Below are 17,538 nucleotides of genomic sequence, written 5' to 3'. Positions count from 1 at the left end.
TTGTGTCAAAAACTCAAAAACATTTAGAAATTTCAAAAACATCAAAATATTTGAAAAATCCAAATTATCTCAAAAGTTTTGAGTCATTAGGAGTGGTTAGGAAAATCTGTTCCGAACTACGTTGGCTTGATCCTCTTCCACGAGGTACGTAGTGCAGCTTGGGATTCGTATCCCAAGTCCAGCCAAACCTTTCAAAATAAGCATTTCAAAACCTCCAAAAATACAAAAATTCTTCAAAACCTTTTCAAAAAGATCTTCCCCTAGAGTTAGGAGTCTGTCCTAGAAGTTTGGGATGTCTTAGAGTTAGGAGGCTGTCCTGATTTGTATTGATATGGTGTGTCCTGTCGTATGAGTGTCCCTAGAGTTAGGAGGCCTCAAGTTGATCGGTTAGACATTTAGTCGAACCGATGGCTAGACTAGGAAGCATATAGTCAGCCCGTGGTTTTCATTAGGTTGCAAAGCCTAGGTACACATAGGATGTAAGGCCCACCTGCATTAGCTTAAGGCTAACCAACTTGCATTAGTTAGGGCATATAGAGAGTCCTGAAAATTACAATTCACTTGAAATTAAGCAATCGTACAAAAAGCTTTAAAAATCAGTCGAGTCTAGTGGATCGAGTCTAGGATAGCGGTTCTAGATGGTTAGGCATCGTAGCTAGAATAGGTCATCGAACTACGTTGACTCCGATTCTTCCCGAGGCCGAGATACGTAGAGCAGCTAGGATGGACGGCCATCTTGGTCCGAGTCAAGTCCTGCATTAGAGTTTTAGGATTCATTTTGTCCAATCATGTATAGAGTTGATTTGTGTTGTATGTTTTGCTGTGTTTTCTTGCTTTCATATACAGATCCTATACCTTTAGTTGTAGCATGCATGTGTTTGCACACCAGAACTCAGACACCAATTAGGTATGACACTCATAACTTAGATATTCTTAGGGGACACTTATTTCATTTCTTTTATGTATGCTTATTTTTCATCTCCGAGACATGCATGATTAGATAGACGTCTTCTCGGAGATATTTGTTCCCATTTCACATGACTTTCGCCCAAAAGTCTTCAAAATCAATAATAAATGGCATAAGAGACCAGGTGTTTGCACTTGGGTGGACGAGGTGCTCTTCGGACTTTCCAAATTCGTAACCAGGCACGAACCTTTTTTTATATCTCTGGTTATCCGTTGCACAGAGCATAGTATGGGATCCATGGCCCACTTCCTTGGATAGCGACTCTTCTTTGTTTAAGGTGCACCTCGAATCCGGGCTAGTCCCCGAATCGAGAGGTATCTCCCTTTGTACTGTGAGAGGCACATTCTTTCGAGAGTTCCTTGGTAGAGCTCTCCATTCACGTGGATGATCCTGAGACTTAGTGTGGGCCCCGTCCCTCGCCTCTCTCGAATCGGGGTCCACAGGCTGACGACTCTGCTGGAGAATTCTTTCGAGATATTGCCTAACTCTGTTAAAATGCCATTTTTTACTAATTTTGAAGAAATTTGGGCGAAAATCATATGAAATGAAAATTTAATCGCTTAGAATCCAGGGGCACCAGATAGGTGTTTAAAATAAGGGATTCACACACTGCACAGCATACATCATTTTGTTTTTTATTTTTTCTTTTATTGATTTTATTATTATTGGCTCCATGGGATAGATACAGTACATGCCAGCTGGGATGTCATTGCCCGGATGGGATTATTGTATCTATTTTCAAGCTATGCGCCGGTGCTGTAGCCGTAAACACTAGGCGTACTTGTGTTTACAGCAGCCGATGAGTAATGAAGCATACTATGTATAACATTAGGCGTACTTGTGTTATACATTTTAAGTATGGATCATAAGCATAGTACCCGATATATTGAGTCCGGAGCTCTACTTTCATTTTACATATATTATGTATATGAATATATTTGCTGACTTAGTGAAACCCAATTAGGATCTGCATGTGCTTATATATATATTGCATTCATATAAGGACGAACATGTGTTGCTGACACATGTTGAAGCCTAGATTTAGGAACCATGTCCTATCCATAGATTATTGTAGCTCACCTTATGTGGCTACAACGCAGTCCTAGTACACTCACATGTCTGTCTTGAGTCAAGTGTCTTGACTCTGTGGGATCATATTTAGGGCTGGTGCCTAGGATATATATGTATATATCTATATATTGATTATCAGATTGGGGCCTACTCTTTAGTGAGGTTTTCTTATCTAATCTAATCAGTTGTATCAGTCCGTTTTTCAGATCTAGACCCGACCAGTGGCTTTTACTTGCCCCTCTCATGGTCGTGGCCTTTCTGTTGTTCTATTCATTGAGATTATGTCCATATATCTCTTGATTATAAGATCAGGACCTACTTTCTAGTAGAGATTTCTGGCTTGAGTCAATCAGCCGTGTCTATGCATCTCTCATATCTAAACCTAGCTAGTGGCTTCTACTTGTCACCCTCATAGCTACGGTTTATTCTTTGACCCGGTGATGATAAATTTTGCTTGTTTTTATCCTTCAGATTCAAACCTCATTTATCCATTCTTTTGTTGTATCATAAATTCATATTGCGTGTGTATTATTCAAATTTCTGCTTGTTTTTTCTCTAGATATGGTTGACAGTTTGTCTGCTGTCTCTATGGCCATAGTCTATCATTGTTGATCTCCTTGATCATACAGTTTTGACATCCATCTTCCAGATTTAGATCCGGTCTATGATCTACTTTTGTCATTTTGTGACCGTGGTCTCGTTTCTGAGTTTCTGATCATCCTTGATCCTCAATAGAACATTTGATGTCGCCAATTATATCCTTCTTGTGATTAATTGCTAAGTTTATCCTTATTCTTTGTTTATTCCAAGTTATTTGCCATTCCCTAATTATCCCGTCCTATCTTTGTGTCAGGTTTGATTATGGCAAACGTTTTGTTGGACAACTGGATAGCCGATACTATCAGAGTTCTTCCGCATGAGCATTCATAGAGAAATATGGATGATCATTTCATCAATTCGTTCACCCATTTGAACAGTCGGGATATAAATTGGAAGTTTCTCCAAGCAGCTGCTGGACTTTGGGATCCTGTTCTTCATGTCTTCCGATTTGGCCGTTTTGAACTCTGTCCCATATTTGAGGATTGGTGTACCCTACTAGAGCTCCCATTTGAGGGACTCTGGATCAAACCTTCAAAGATAGAATCTCCTCATGGTCTGTTTTGCAAACTATTCAAAAATGAGACTGTGGATGTTCTGCCTTGTTTAACGGATACGTGCGTGAGAATTCAAGACCTTATTAAACTTTTTTCAAAAAACGTCGATCCTACTAACTCTCGTTTTCAGGATTGCCGACGTAGTGCTTTAATTTTTATGGTCTTCGCACGTCACGTTCTTCGCAGAAGTTCCCATGTTGCATCTTTGACCATACTAAGAGTAGTAGATCAGATCAATGAGGGGAGGAATCCTATACCCACCATGTTAGCAGAGACTTTCTTGGGACTAGATCTTATTGCTTCCCAAGAGATCAAAGACAATTTATGTAGGTGTGTCAAGTTGTTGTATGTCTGGCTTGGTGAGAAACTTCAAATTCTTCAGCGACAAAACCAAAATCCATATACCCTGAAGAATTTCCGTACATGGAAACCAATAGCCAATCAACCTCAGTCCATCAATGAATGGCGCAGTTGGTTGCAACATGTAGAGGAGAGCCAGTTCTGTTGGGTAAGTCATTCATGTTTCCAAGTTTTTATTAGCACTTACCCATATCCGTTGGTTTATCTCATGGGTACTGAGAAATCTTCTTTTTATGCACCCATGCGATTTCTCCATCAGGTTACGAGAATTCCATGTCCTCCCGGAGCCATAGTCCCTCCTCTTTGTGAAGATCTTACTCCTGATCTCGTCCGATCCATTGTGGCTGCTTGGGGAAACAAAAATATGGAAAGAAGGTTCAGTTTATCATCCAAAGTTCGACGTGGAGAAATATCGGAAGAGCCTGCAAGCAGGAGAGCTCGGATTGAGGATCCATATCATGTTTTGTTATCTTGATTTCTGCATTTCCCATTATTGTCAATCTGCTTATCCAATTGTGATCAGAGATTAGTATTGTCATCTGTTGTAATCACAGTTCGAATTTTATCAATGAAAGTGTGTTTACGTTTCTCCTGTCATTATTTGATTGAATATCTTATCTCATTTATCATTCATTTTAATCTAGTTTTTATACTTCTATTTCAGGATTCTGATATAGAGTAATCATAGCTTCTCAAAAAACACTCATTCCAAAACCAACCTGGTCCCGTCAGACATCTGATTCCAGGCTAAGTCGATATTCTTTGTCACTACCTTCTTTTACTTCCCCGCTGTTACCCCTTTCAAACTTTCAGGAAAATCTTTCACCCATTCTACCTACACCTGAATCGATGGCGGAGAATGGAAATAATACCCTTGACACCAATGAGCTGATGAAGGCTATCCTGGCGCAGTTGGGCACCATCAATGAAGAAATTGCCCGTCTAAAAAATGATAGAAGTTCTACTTCTAGAGAAAATGCCCCCCAGCATCCTTCAATCATACCTCCTCCACCTCCTATGATGAATAGACCGGAAGTGTTCGTTGTTGAGGATGATTTTGAGGATGAGCAGTATGCAGAAGAAAATTGTCACCCTCATCTGGAGAGAGCTGATAAAGGAAAAGTGATAACAGATAGGCTGGACAGGCTGACCCAAGAGATGAAAACATAAAATTCCAAGGCCCGAAGAAGTTAAACATGGCAGACTTTATGATTTATCCAGGAGTCACACTGCCTCCGAGATTCAAAGTGCCAGACATGGATAAATACGATGGGACAGGGTGTCCTAGAAGTCATTTGATGTCTGTTCTTCCGCTTCTGCAGTAGCATGGTCTATCTCCGGAGCAGGTTGCTCTTTTGTTTCCCCAATCTTTGATCGGAGTGGCTAAGAAATGGTTCTTGAGCCTAAAATCAGAAGAGATCCGAACCTTGGAGGATATCGCCAATAGGTTCGTCGAACAGTTCTCCATGGAGGAGGGATCGACGTAACAAAAAGAGATCTCAAAGCATTGAAGCAAGGCCATAATGAAACCTTCACTTCCTTCATCCGCAGATGGAGAAGGAATGTTGCGCAGATGACTCATCGTCTATCAGATGAAGACCAGATAAAAATTGTTGTGAAGAATCTGTCTCCACAATACTATCATCACATGGCCATCCAGTACTTTCTTGATTTCAATCACCTCATCAAGACAAGAATCCAAATAGAAGATGCATTGTCTAAGGGTTTGAGATCGAGAGTTCCTTCTGATTCAAGAGAAGGAAAAAGACCAATGGTAGAGCCTAAGGAGGTTCACAATGTGAATACTGCTCTGCCGGTAAGGAGGGTAAATTTTAGTGAAGGTCGCCCAGAAAGGAAAGAGCCAAGACGATTCGATCCTTTGCCATATTCTCTTTCAGGGGCATTGAAGAAGCTGTTAAGGGATAAGAAGATTGAGTTGCTAGAGCCTAGAGAGCTTCCGAATCCTCTCCCAAGGTATTGGAGGAAGGATTACTATTGCGAATATCATCAGTGTCGGACATCTGACTAATAGATGTATGGCCTTGAACCATAAGATCCAAAACATGATTGAGGCAAAGAAAATTTATGTTGAAGCTCCTAATGTTACTCGCAATCCCTTGCCGACGCATGCCACCCCTCCACCAAATGTTTATGCGATCCTTACAGAGGAAATCATTTTAGACCATTCTCGTATTTGTGCTGTCATCTCTGAGGAGCCGTATGTTCTGAGATGGGAAGAGGGAGATGAAGATACAGAAAATGAGAAGCCTTATGTACTGTCTGCTCGAGATGGGGGATCTGCAGAATCTGCCGAATGTTCATATGTCCAAAAATTTGAAGAGGAAGAGAGCAACGAAGAAGTCCCCTATGTTTTAAGGCTAGAAGATGAAGACTTATCACTTCTGGATGATCAATGTGATGAGCTCCGCCATGTTAAACGTGGTGGACGAGTCTTTAAACCGGCAGAGCTAAGGGTTGAAAATCCTGCCGAAGTTGTAAGAGCTACAGAGAACCAAAAACAGAAGCAGAGTTTAGATGAAGAGGAGGACAATTTACTGAAGCAGCTGAAAAAAGACGCAAGCTAATGTGTCCATATGGGGTCTACTACTGGCATCGCCAAAGCATAGGCAGGTAGTACTCCGTGAGTTGAATGTGTCTCAAGTGTCAGTTGAAATCACTCCTGACGAGCTGGTCAGTTTAGTGGCCGTGATCACCATAATCTGTCTTTTACTGACGAGGACCTCCCTCCAGAAGGAAGAGAACATGTTCGCCCTCTCCGGATCACCATAATCTGCAACAAAAAGAGAGTGCCAGAAGTCTTGATAGATAATGGGTCAGCTTTGAACGTTTGCCCGTTAAGTACTGCCACTAGTCTATGGTTTGGACCAGAAGATTTCATACCATCTGAGCAGGGTATATTGGCGTATGACGGCACTAGAAGAGACGTGATCGGGATATTAGCCACTGAGATTGAGATCGGAGGAGAGACTTTTGAAGTCGAATTCCAAGTACTTGATATCAAAACCTCTTTCTTTCTTCTCCTGGGCCGACCTTGGCTGCATAAGGTCGGAGTTATTCCGTCAACGTTACATCAGAAACTGAAGTTCATCCGGAATAATAGAGTGATTACAGTGCGAGGGGATCTAGAACCTGAAGTTCGGCAAATAACCGCTGAATCAGTTGTTGAAAATGTCAAGGATGTCAGTCTGACAGGTTTCTCACTAGAGGTCTCTACTATTACTATGGAGGAGGCCATGAATGAAGAGATCATGTTTCTAACAAGCACCAATGTTCATGTCGCAAGGATGATGCGATGGTTTGGTTATATCCCGGGAGCTGGCCTGGGAAGAAATCTGCAAGGCCTGACTGAGTGGCCAATAATGAAGGCGATGAATGGGTTATTCGGGTTAGGGTATCAGCCTACTCGAAAGGAAGTTCAAGAAATGAAATCATACATGTTTAAATGGGCTAATTGCCGTCGCCGGGGTTTAGAATTTCCTATGGGTCCGTTCAGCATGATCATGAATGGCAGATTCCGAAAGGAAGGGGCTGATTGTCCGTTTTACGATTTTTCTGAGCCTTGGTATGATGAGAATGGGAAGAAGCTGCCCGGTCTAGAGATTTTCTTTACAGATGAACTGCCGAAGAACTTTTTCTTTGAGCAGATTGCAGAGACAACTGAATCAGAGTAGCAAGACTCGGATTGGGTTGAGAGCTTTGAATCAGAACTCCTAGACACCTTGTTCTAAGTTGAGGCACCAGTCATTGCGATGATTGGAGGAGACACACCCTTCATTAACTCGAGAAATTCCATCACCCCACCTGAGGGACCTCTGGATAACTAGACTTCACAGGTTATACCCCAAGTAATCTTTCAGTATAGTCCAGTCCCTTCAAAAGAGTCAGTCATTTCAAAATTTGTGTCGGTTTCTGAGTTCGTCCCAGAGTTTTAACTTTTCTTTTGATGCAGGTACTGTAGAGGTCAGTTCTACTCCTGGAGTGGGTGACAAGTCTGTCCCTGGTGACGTCGAGTCTGAGTTTGAGGACGTCTCCATTGATTCTTTGTCTGTACATATTTCTGATTGTGTCGATACTGATGTCGACTTGTCTTTTCATTCAATTTCAGAGTCTGTAACGCCTAATGTGGGCGAGTCATCTGATGTAATCATTCGTTCTAATAAAATAAAAGACTCTTTTGTGTATATTCCTGTACTTGTCTCTTCTATTGATTCTGCTTCTAAACCTGATCAAGTAACTAATAATGATAATCAAGACTCCCCCTCTAATGAGGAAGCCGACGAAACTCCCCTTGAAATCAAATACATGATTCAACAAGAGGATAGTTGCCGAGCAAAACCATTTGAAGAGGAAATTGAAACCGTAAATATCGGTGACGAATCGTTAATTCGGGAGATACAGATTGGAAAAATTTTATCTCCTGAGGAGCGCGAAGAATTAATCACCTTGCTAAAAGAGTTTAAGGAGGTTTTTGCTTGGTCTTACCACGACATGCCAGGATTGAGTGAGGACATTGTCCAACACAAATTACCTCTAATCCCTGGCATCAAGCCGAAGAAGCAAAAACTCCAGAAACTTAAAACAGAATGGGAGTTGAAAGTTCATGATGAGGTTAAGAAGCTACTCGAAGTGAAATTCATTGAAGTAGTTGAATACCCCGAATGGCTTGCAAATATTGTACCGGTGCCCAAGAAGGACGGGAAAGTCAAGATGTGTGTCGATTTCAGAGATCTGAACATGGCAAGTCCGAAAGATGATTTTCCACTTCCGAACATTGATCTCCTGGTTGACAATACAACTGGTCATGCACTCTTATCTTTCATGGATGGATTCTCAGGGTACAACCAAATCAAAATGGCGCTAGAGGATATGATGAAGACGGCATTTATTACTCAGTGGGGGACATATTGCTACAGAGTGATGCCGTTTAGTCTCAAAAATGCTGGTGCTACTTATCAGAGGCCTGCGACTGCTCTTCTTCGCGACATGATTCATAAGGAGGTTGAGGTCTATGTAGATGACATAATTGTCAAGGGCAAGACTCGGCCAGAGCATACAATCGCTTTGAGAAAATTCTTCGAGCGAATCCGAAAGTTTCAACTTCGCTTGAACCCAAATAAATGTGTATTTGGGGTCACATCAGGAAAGTTGCTCAGACTCATGGTCAGCGAGAGAGGAATTGAAGTGGATCTTCAAAAGATCAAGGCTATCCAAGAAATGCAACCACCAAAGACAGAAAAGCAGATTCGTGGATTCCTTGGCAAAGTGCAATACTTGAGGAGATTCATATCTCATTTAACTATGACGTGTGAACCCATCTTCAAGTTGTTGAAGAAGAATTCTTCCAAGAAATGGAACGAAGAATGTCAGGAAGCATTTGAAAAAGTCAAGCAGTGCTTGTCCTTGCCTCCTGTCCTATCCCCAGTCATTTCTGGTCAACCATTGTTGATGTATTTGTCCATCACGGATACAACAATGGGTTGTATGCTTGCTCAGCAGGATGCGGGATCTAAAAAGGAAAAGCCCATTTACTACACTAGCAAGAAAAGGCTAGAGTATGAAATCAAATACACTGTTTTGGAAAAGACGTGTTTAGCATTGGTTTGGGCGACTCAAAGGCTTAGACATTATTTGCTTTCGAACAAGGTACTTTTGCTCTCACGGATGGATCCGTTGAAGTATTTGTTCGAGAAACCTGCTCTTACAGGAAGAACAGCTAGATGGTTACTATTATTGTCTGAGTTTGACATCACTTATGTCACTCAGAAATCAATTAAGGGGCGGATAATCGCTGAACAGTTGGCTGATGCTCCTGTTGAGAAGAATACTTTTCTGAAAGCTGACTTTCCTGATGAAGAGATCATGGACATTGAAGAAGAGACTCCGAGTTCCAGGTGGCTTATGTACTTTGACGGAGCTGTCAATAATCATGGTCAAGGAATAGGGGCTGTTTTGGTATCTCCAAAGAAGTACATTCCGATATCCATCAAGTTGCAGTTTGAATGCACCAATAACATGGGAGAATATGAAGCATGCATCGCAGGACTTGAGGCAGCTTTGGCTTTGCGAATTCAAGACATCGATGTATTCGGAGATTCAATCCTGATCATTTGTCAAATAAATGAGGACTGGAAAACAAAAGAGGCGAGGTTGATCTCATATCACACTTATCTTGCATCTCTGGTCGAGAAGTTCAAGAATGTCACCTTTACTCATCTGTCAAGAACAAGGAATCATTTTGTTGATGCTTTAGCCACTTTGGCATCAATGTTAGACATTTCTGCGACGATGGAGGTTCAACCTTTAGCTGTGAGGTTGCAATGGGCTCCCGCGCATGTGAATGCCATAGAGATATCTGCTAGATGTCCGGACGAAAAGCCGTGTTACACAGACATTAGAAATTTCATTTCAGGCAAGGGGCATCCGCCTGAGGCTTCCAGCAAGGAGAGGAAAACTCTTCAGAGGTTCGCTGCCAACTTCATTATCTGTGGTGAAGAATTGTACAGGAGGTCATTTGACGGGATACAGCTTCTGTGTGTTGATGAAGATCAGGCTGCAGAGCTCATAGAACAAACACATGAAGGTGTTTGTGGCCCTCACATGAATGGTAAGATGCTGTCAAGGAAAATCCTTAGACTCGGATTCTATTGGCCCACAATGGAAGCAGACTGCTTCGCATTCGTGAAGAAATGTCATAAATGCCAAGTCTATGGAAATCTCATTCATGTGCCTCCATCAGAGCTTCATTCTATGACCTCGCCATGGCCATTCTCAGTATGGGGGATTGATATCATTGGCAAAGTCTATCCTAAATCGTCAAGTGGACACGAGTACATCGTGGTGGCCATTGACAATTTCACAAAATGGATAGAAGCTGCTTCATATGCTTCCATAACTTCAAATACAGTTGCGAAGTTCATTCGTGCTAACATCATTTGCAGATATGGAGTACCTCATGAATTGATTTCTGATAATGGATCTCACTTCAAGAAGGAGGTAGTGCACCTGTGCGAAGAGTTCAAAATTAAGCATCACAAGTCATCTCCTTACAGACCGCAGACCAACGGGGCTGTAGAGGCAGCTAATAAGAACATCAAGGTCATAATTAGTAAGTTGACCGAGACTTATAAAGACTGGTCGAATAAACTTCCTTTTGCCTTATGGGCTTACAGGACATCGATCAGATCCTCTACAGGTGTAACTCCATACTCTCTAGTGTATGGAATGGAAGCAGTCCTCCCTGTTGAACTGAGAATCCCGTCCCTAAGAGTTATGATGGAAGCGAATCTGCCAGAGTCTGAGTGGGCCAGAGCCAGACATCAGGAATTGCAGATGATTGATGAAAAGAGGCTGAGAGCCTTATATCACATCCAAGGGTATCAGAGAAGAATCAAAAGAGCCTTCAACAAAAAAGTCAAGGTTCGAGACTTGAAGCCAGGAGATCTCGTCTTGAAGGCCTACAGGGCACCGATATTTGATCCCAGAGGGAAGTTCCGGCCAAATTGGTCTGGTCCTTACATTGTTGATGAAGTCCTGCCTGGAAAAGCTGTAAGACTCCTCAATGAAAACGGAGAAAAATTAACAAAACCTACAAACCTGGACCAACTAAAGAAGTACTATGCTTAGATACACCAGGAGGCCGTCCTTAGTCGATCAGAGCTTAAAAGCCAACAACCTCAAAGTAAAAACCATTTGAAAACCCTTTGAGCCTAAGAAAAAATAGAAAACTTTTTTTTCTTTGATAAACTCAAACCAGGGGCATCTTTTATGACTTGTGTCATAAATGATATTGAGCCTGAACTACGTCATGAGCTGTCCCTCTCTACAGGGTACGTAGGTAGCCTGATCAATTCAGGTTCGATCAAATCCTTCAAATCTTTCAAATCTTTAAAAGAAAATGAAAGAAAGAACAAAACAAACAATCTTTGAAACCCCAAATGGGCGAACTACGCGGACCTGATTCCCATTTTCTTTGGGGATACGTAGGCAATCTGGAGGGCCAGATTCGGTCAAATACATGAAAATTTACCAAAGCATAACTTGTTTGAACCCAAGCTTACCTAAAAGTCCTTCTGGTGTACTTAGGCCCAGGTTTGTAGAGAAACAGAAAGAAAAGAAAAAATGATGGAGTCTTAGACCCCCTAGACTGAGAACCCGCAAGGGAGGTCTAGGCAAAAGTTAGGGTCATTTCACCCGCTAAGCTGAAAACCCGAAAGGGCGGTTTAGGCAAAAATCAGGGTGCTGAACGTGCTGGATGGAAAATCTGCAAGGGCAGACAGTCCAGGCAAAAATTAAGGCATGCGGTCCGCCGAATCGAAAACCTGAAAAATGCGATTTAGTCATGGCAGTGACTTCATAAAGGACAAAACCTCTGTAAGCCAGCAAGACTTTCATTTCTTCGGTGGCATTACTCCAAAGTCTGAGTGAGCGTCAGTAGAAATTCTTCTGACACTTTCTAAGCTAAGGAGGTTAAGACTCAGCAATCCAAAGGGATAATAACCACGATGGAAATACCGGAAAGAGGAATAAAACACCTTTAAATACGATTTTCAAAAGATTCTAAGAGTGGTAGACTATACCATCTTAAAATACTTATCAGACTAAGAAGCAGATTCAGTCTCTCTTCGAGTCTAAGTCATTCTGTCCATCAAAGTCTTCATTTGTGGGTAGTTCAAGTCTTTTCTCTGCCAAGTTGAGGTTAAGCTTCAGAGTCATGTGTGGGGAAGCCTGTGTAGTTTAATATCTCTCCCAAAGCTGGGGTAGCAAGAAGCAAGAAGACGAAGATGAAAAATGATGAAATTGTGTCTCCTCGAAGGTGATACACAGCAGAACGAAGTTCAGAAGATGGTAGATTTTCAAGTCCATCTTGCAGGCTTTCAAGCTCATCTGAAACGGCAAAGATCATCAGAAATGAAAGGCGGTTGTCGGGCAGATACAGTCTGTTATAAACCTGAAAGCTTTGTAACCTCAAATATTCAAGAAATGAAAGCATTTTTAATCATTTCCCTGTGTTTTGCTCTCTTATGAATTTGTCATGGAAGTAAAATAATAATAGGGCCATCTTTTATGCCCTGAGCAATCAGGTCATAAAAGATATCAAGTGAACAATGATTGAGATGGCTATTCTCAACAAATGAAGATAAGAGGAGCTTGAACACAGTCTTTGAATTCAACTCCTCAGTCAAATTCCTTTGAGAGTTTACCTTGGCAATCCTCTGAGAGTCTTTCTCATCATTTCATTGAGAGTCTACCTCATTATCTCCAGCGGAGTTTCTACTCACAACCAGCGTTTGTAACCAAACCAAGCATTTGAACCCAGCCAAATTTTCTCCCTGGGAGCATCCACCCCGAGTGAAATACCAGATTTTCTCTCTGAGAGCATCCACCCTGAGTGAAAATACCAAAATTTCTCCCTGAGAGCATCCACCCCGAGTGAAAATACCAAATTTTCTCCCTGAGAGTATCCACTCCGAGTGAAGAAACCATATTCTCCCTAAGAGTATCCACCCAGAGTGAAGAAACCGAATTATCCCAGAAAATATCAACACTGAGCAAAATACCCAAATTCTTCCGGAAAGCATTCGCTCCAAGCGTAGAACCAAAATTCTTCCCGAAAGCATTCGCTCCAAGTGTAGAACCAAAATTCTTCCCGAAAGCATTCGCTCCAAGCGTAGAACCCAAATTCTTCCTGAAAGCATTCGTTCCAAGCGTAAAATCAATTTGTCCCTTTGAAAATCATTCGCTCCAAGCGTAGAACCCAAATTCTTTATGAAAGCATTCGCCCCGAGTGTACAAAGAATCAAAGTCTCTCTGAGAGCATCTCTGAGAGTGCCAAGCAAACAACCAAAAACACATTTCATTCAAGACCTCTGAGACATCACTTCTTTCCAAACAATTCAATCTTTCAAAAATCATTTTCTTCTTTCTTTTTTCTCTTCGATCCATCTTGGGCCAGTCAAAATGTGTTGTCAGTTCAGCTTTGACATTCGCGCGACAAGCACGCTCTGCCAAAGAGGGGCATCTGTAGACACCCCATTTTGACCGTTCCCTAAACCATCCAATTTTGTGCAAAACCCCCATCAAATGAATGAATTAGAATCCCAAACTTCACCCTTAGCTAGGTCAAGGTCCCAACTAGGTCCCTGGAAAATTTTGTCAGAATCTGAGCAAAATTACCAACTAAAATGAGCGAAATAAGAAGCGCAGTCTTATCTAAGCTTCACCCTAAATTTCCACGTATTTGAGGGAAGTCCAAGTCAACCTAAGTCTCTAAGTGTTCATGACCGTATTTTTGAAAACCTTAGAATCTCAGAAATCTCCCTGCAAAATCTCAGAAATTTTCGCCGAGAAATTACACTAAAAGACAGAGCAAGTTGGTGCAGTTATTAAGCGATAAGGGGGTGAAATAGCCTCTCAGAATCGCGCATTTGTGCAGATATCAATCAGTAGTGCCAATATCCACATCATCCTTTTGCCTATAAATAGAGTTTAATCCTTAAAAAAAAAAGGAAGGTTTTTGTTTTTCATTTTAGAGAAAGAGAGAGAACGAGAGCAAATCCCCAAACCATTACTCCGATCGATTTGTTTTCTCCGATCATCTTCTCCGAGCAAATCGTGGCCGGATCCCCAACCAAAAATTCCAGCCGATCTCCTTCTTTAAGCTTCACTGTCTCTATCCTCCCTCTTGTTTTCTTCACATAGAACCCTAGATCTAAGAACCAAACCCTAACTCATCCAAAACCTCAGATCTGTAAAAAAAAAAAGAAAATTAGAGCATCAGAGAGAGAGGGAGTAGATTTGAGCATTGAAACCCCAAACCTTCGTGGTTTTCCTTTTCCCGATTATCTTCTCCGGTGGATCCGACAAGGCTCCGGTCATATTCCGATCCGATTCCGCCTTCTTCTCCAAGCAGATCTGGTCGGATTCCGGTCGTCTTCTACTTCTAATTCTCAGATCTGCAAAAGGAAAAGCCCTAAGTAATGATAATTTTTCATTGAGCTACAGTGAAATTATTCGTCAAATCTGGTAAATTTGCTATTCGATGAAAGATTTTGGTTTGGGAGTTCTCTGCATTTATAAGCATCTATTTCGATTTTGATATTGCTCCAGCTCAACACAGGTGAGTCAATTCCAGTTTCTTCATTTTTTTTTAACTTTATTTTTAGTTTTTCTTTAGATTCATCAAATTTCTCATTAATAACGATTTTTTCTTGGATGAGTTGTGGATCTTGCTTATAAAGTGCTGATTTATGTATCTATTTTATAGTCTACATGAAATATAAATTTTGTCAATACTAAATAATTATTACCAGATAAATTCCTAAGTCCTAGATCCTTGCTGCTTTTCACAAATTCCTTTCATAAGACCTTGTCTTTTTCCCCTTTGATGACCTGAAGGAATGTTCATCTGTTATTATTTGATCTTGCTTATGAGTAATTCAACATGTGCTTGTTACTTCGATCGAAGCTTGGATCAGATCAGTAGCTGAGGGCAGATCTCATTTCTTTTAGTTCTTGTTTGAAGATCGGGTTATACTACAATACAGATATTTGACAATTTCTTCCTTATTGATTTAATCAAAATGCTATGAATCTTGATTCCCTGATTTCATCATATAGCTGATAGCTTTTGCTTCTAATTTGTTTCGAACCTTTCATCTTTCTCTTCTTCTATCATTCTGTGAATAATATTTATTCAAAAATTTCATATTCACTATTTTAAGAAGAAAAGCTGTTGATTTAGCTCACACTCCATTTTTCAGCTAGGTTAGTTTACTTTTGATCAGCAATAACTAGATCAGGCCAAAGTAGGACATTGATTTTTCTGAAGCACTAAAAAAATAAAAAATAAAAAAAATTATTCCTTTGTGAAATATATTAGAACAATTGTGAGTTTTATCATGATCATACCTGATGATGAAAGAGTGTGCATGTGGCCGTGTGAATATATGTGTGTTTGAAGGTGTGGATGTATGCGTATATGAAAGTATTTGTGGATGAGTGTGTGGCTGTGTGTGTGTGTGTGTGTGTGTGTGTGAATGTGCATGTATGTCCATGAATGCATGCAGGTATTAGAAGTCATAATTCCAGGTCACTACATGTTCTGTGTTTTTATTTTTGAGGCCCTGTTAATTACACAAGATTGGATTTTTAATTGCCTTGCAAACGGATTGGTGGTTGTTTTGACAAAATGATTTAGTAGTAAAAGGGGATTTGGATTTTGTGTAGTTATCAGGACTAGGTGCAGCCCATATTAACACTCACACAACTAATTTTTTGATAATGGCAGCCCTTATAGCCTTGTCTTAACAACCATATTGAAATCCCTCTTCATCTCCTTCCATTACCTAGGCCTTCCATTTGATTCCACCATTGTATCAGCCATCCTCTTCTGTATAATCTCAGCCATACATACCATTAGTTTCACCCAAAACCTTATTTCCATTTCCATTTCTAAATCCCACCTCCATCATCACCTTCTTCTACCTCCCTGTAGCTTTCATTAATTCAAGCTGCCCAACCTGAATATGGTAATTCATTTTTTGTTTCATCTCTATTCTTCGCTACCTCGATTTTTAGTTCATAGACACAACTTAGCATATAGTGCAATGTCTTGTTTATAGTATGATTTTTATGTCTTAACCCATGATAGTAATTATTCTTAATAGTATTATAGAAGGTGTCTGCTCATTTTGTTCTAACCAACTACTTATCATGTCTACTAGAAATTATATAATTAAAATGGTTGTTTGAAAATAATTCTTAAGATACTGTAATGCCCATAGCAACCCATTGTTTTGTTGTAGAGATTTGATGATGTCAGTAGCAATTTTGTTTTATGGTTGATAAGAGCCCGATCATGCTTTGGATGAGTTGTTGTAGTGGCTGTAATGTGATTCTTCTTTACTTCTCAAATCCAGTGAATAATCTTTGCTAAAAACTGTACATGTGCTCAGTTAAAGACTCTTTTATTTTTGCTACCTAATGAATTATTTTTAATGAATACTCTATGATATAATCTAGTGATTTGGATGCAGTGCATTTAATAATCTTTGCTATTATCTGTCAAATGCATTGCCTTGAGGATTTTTTTGAAGAAATCAATAGTTAAAGGTTCATTGAATTATTTTTATTGTAGATTATTTAAGTACAAACCCCCTCGAGTTCCTACAAACTTTCAAAAGGGTAATGACGCTCCGGGGTGCGTCGGACGGATTCATGTGCAGAGCCTTCGCCTCCCTGTTAAGAAAAACCGCTAACGACTGGTACATGAGATTGGAGCCCGACTCCATTGAATCCTTCCACGAATTCGGAAGGAAGTTCAGCGCAAGGTTCACCAACAACCGCCTCTGCCACGATCCAGCAGACGCCCTCTTAGCCCTCCGGCAGGGAAGAAACGAGACCCTAAGAGACTTCATGTTAAAATTCAACGCCGAATTGGCCCAGCTTTCTAACATGGACGTCCAAATAGCGGTCGCCACACTGAAGCATGCCACCACCGACCCGAATCTCAAGCTGCATCTCACCCTCAAGCCACCCCGAGACCTGTAGGAACTCAAATCAAAGGCTGACAAGTTCGTACGGGCAGAAGAGGCATGCGCCCGAGAACAGGGCCAGGCCGGCCCCGATGAAAGAAAAAGCAACGATGGCCGAAGGATCATGAGGCCACGGGCCGAGGAAAAACAGGCGAGCCGGAACCCCGTCCCCATCTTCGAAAGACTAGGAAGCGCCCCACTAAAGGTTCCCCTCTCCCATGTCCTACTGGCCATCAGAGATCAGGGTCTCCTGACCCCCCCCAAGAGAATGGCGACGGACCCAAAGAAGCGGTCCGCAAGAAAGTTCTGCGAATTCCACGGGGACCACGACCACGAGACTGACTATTGCTTCCACCTCCGCCTCCAGCTAGAAAAGCTGGCCGAGGAGGGGCACCTAAATCAATATCTCAGGAGCCCTGGCAAAAGCTCGCGC

This window comes from Tasmannia lanceolata, unplaced genomic scaffold (assembly GCF_043159265.1).
Source record: "Tasmannia lanceolata isolate RefF3 unplaced genomic scaffold, GAP_Taslan_0.1 ptg000023l, whole genome shotgun sequence".
In the NCBI taxonomy this organism is placed as follows: Eukaryota; Viridiplantae; Streptophyta; class Magnoliopsida; order Canellales; family Winteraceae; genus Tasmannia; species Tasmannia lanceolata.
The sequence above is the reverse complement of the archived record's forward strand: the minus strand, read 5'-3'. Positions refer to the sequence as shown.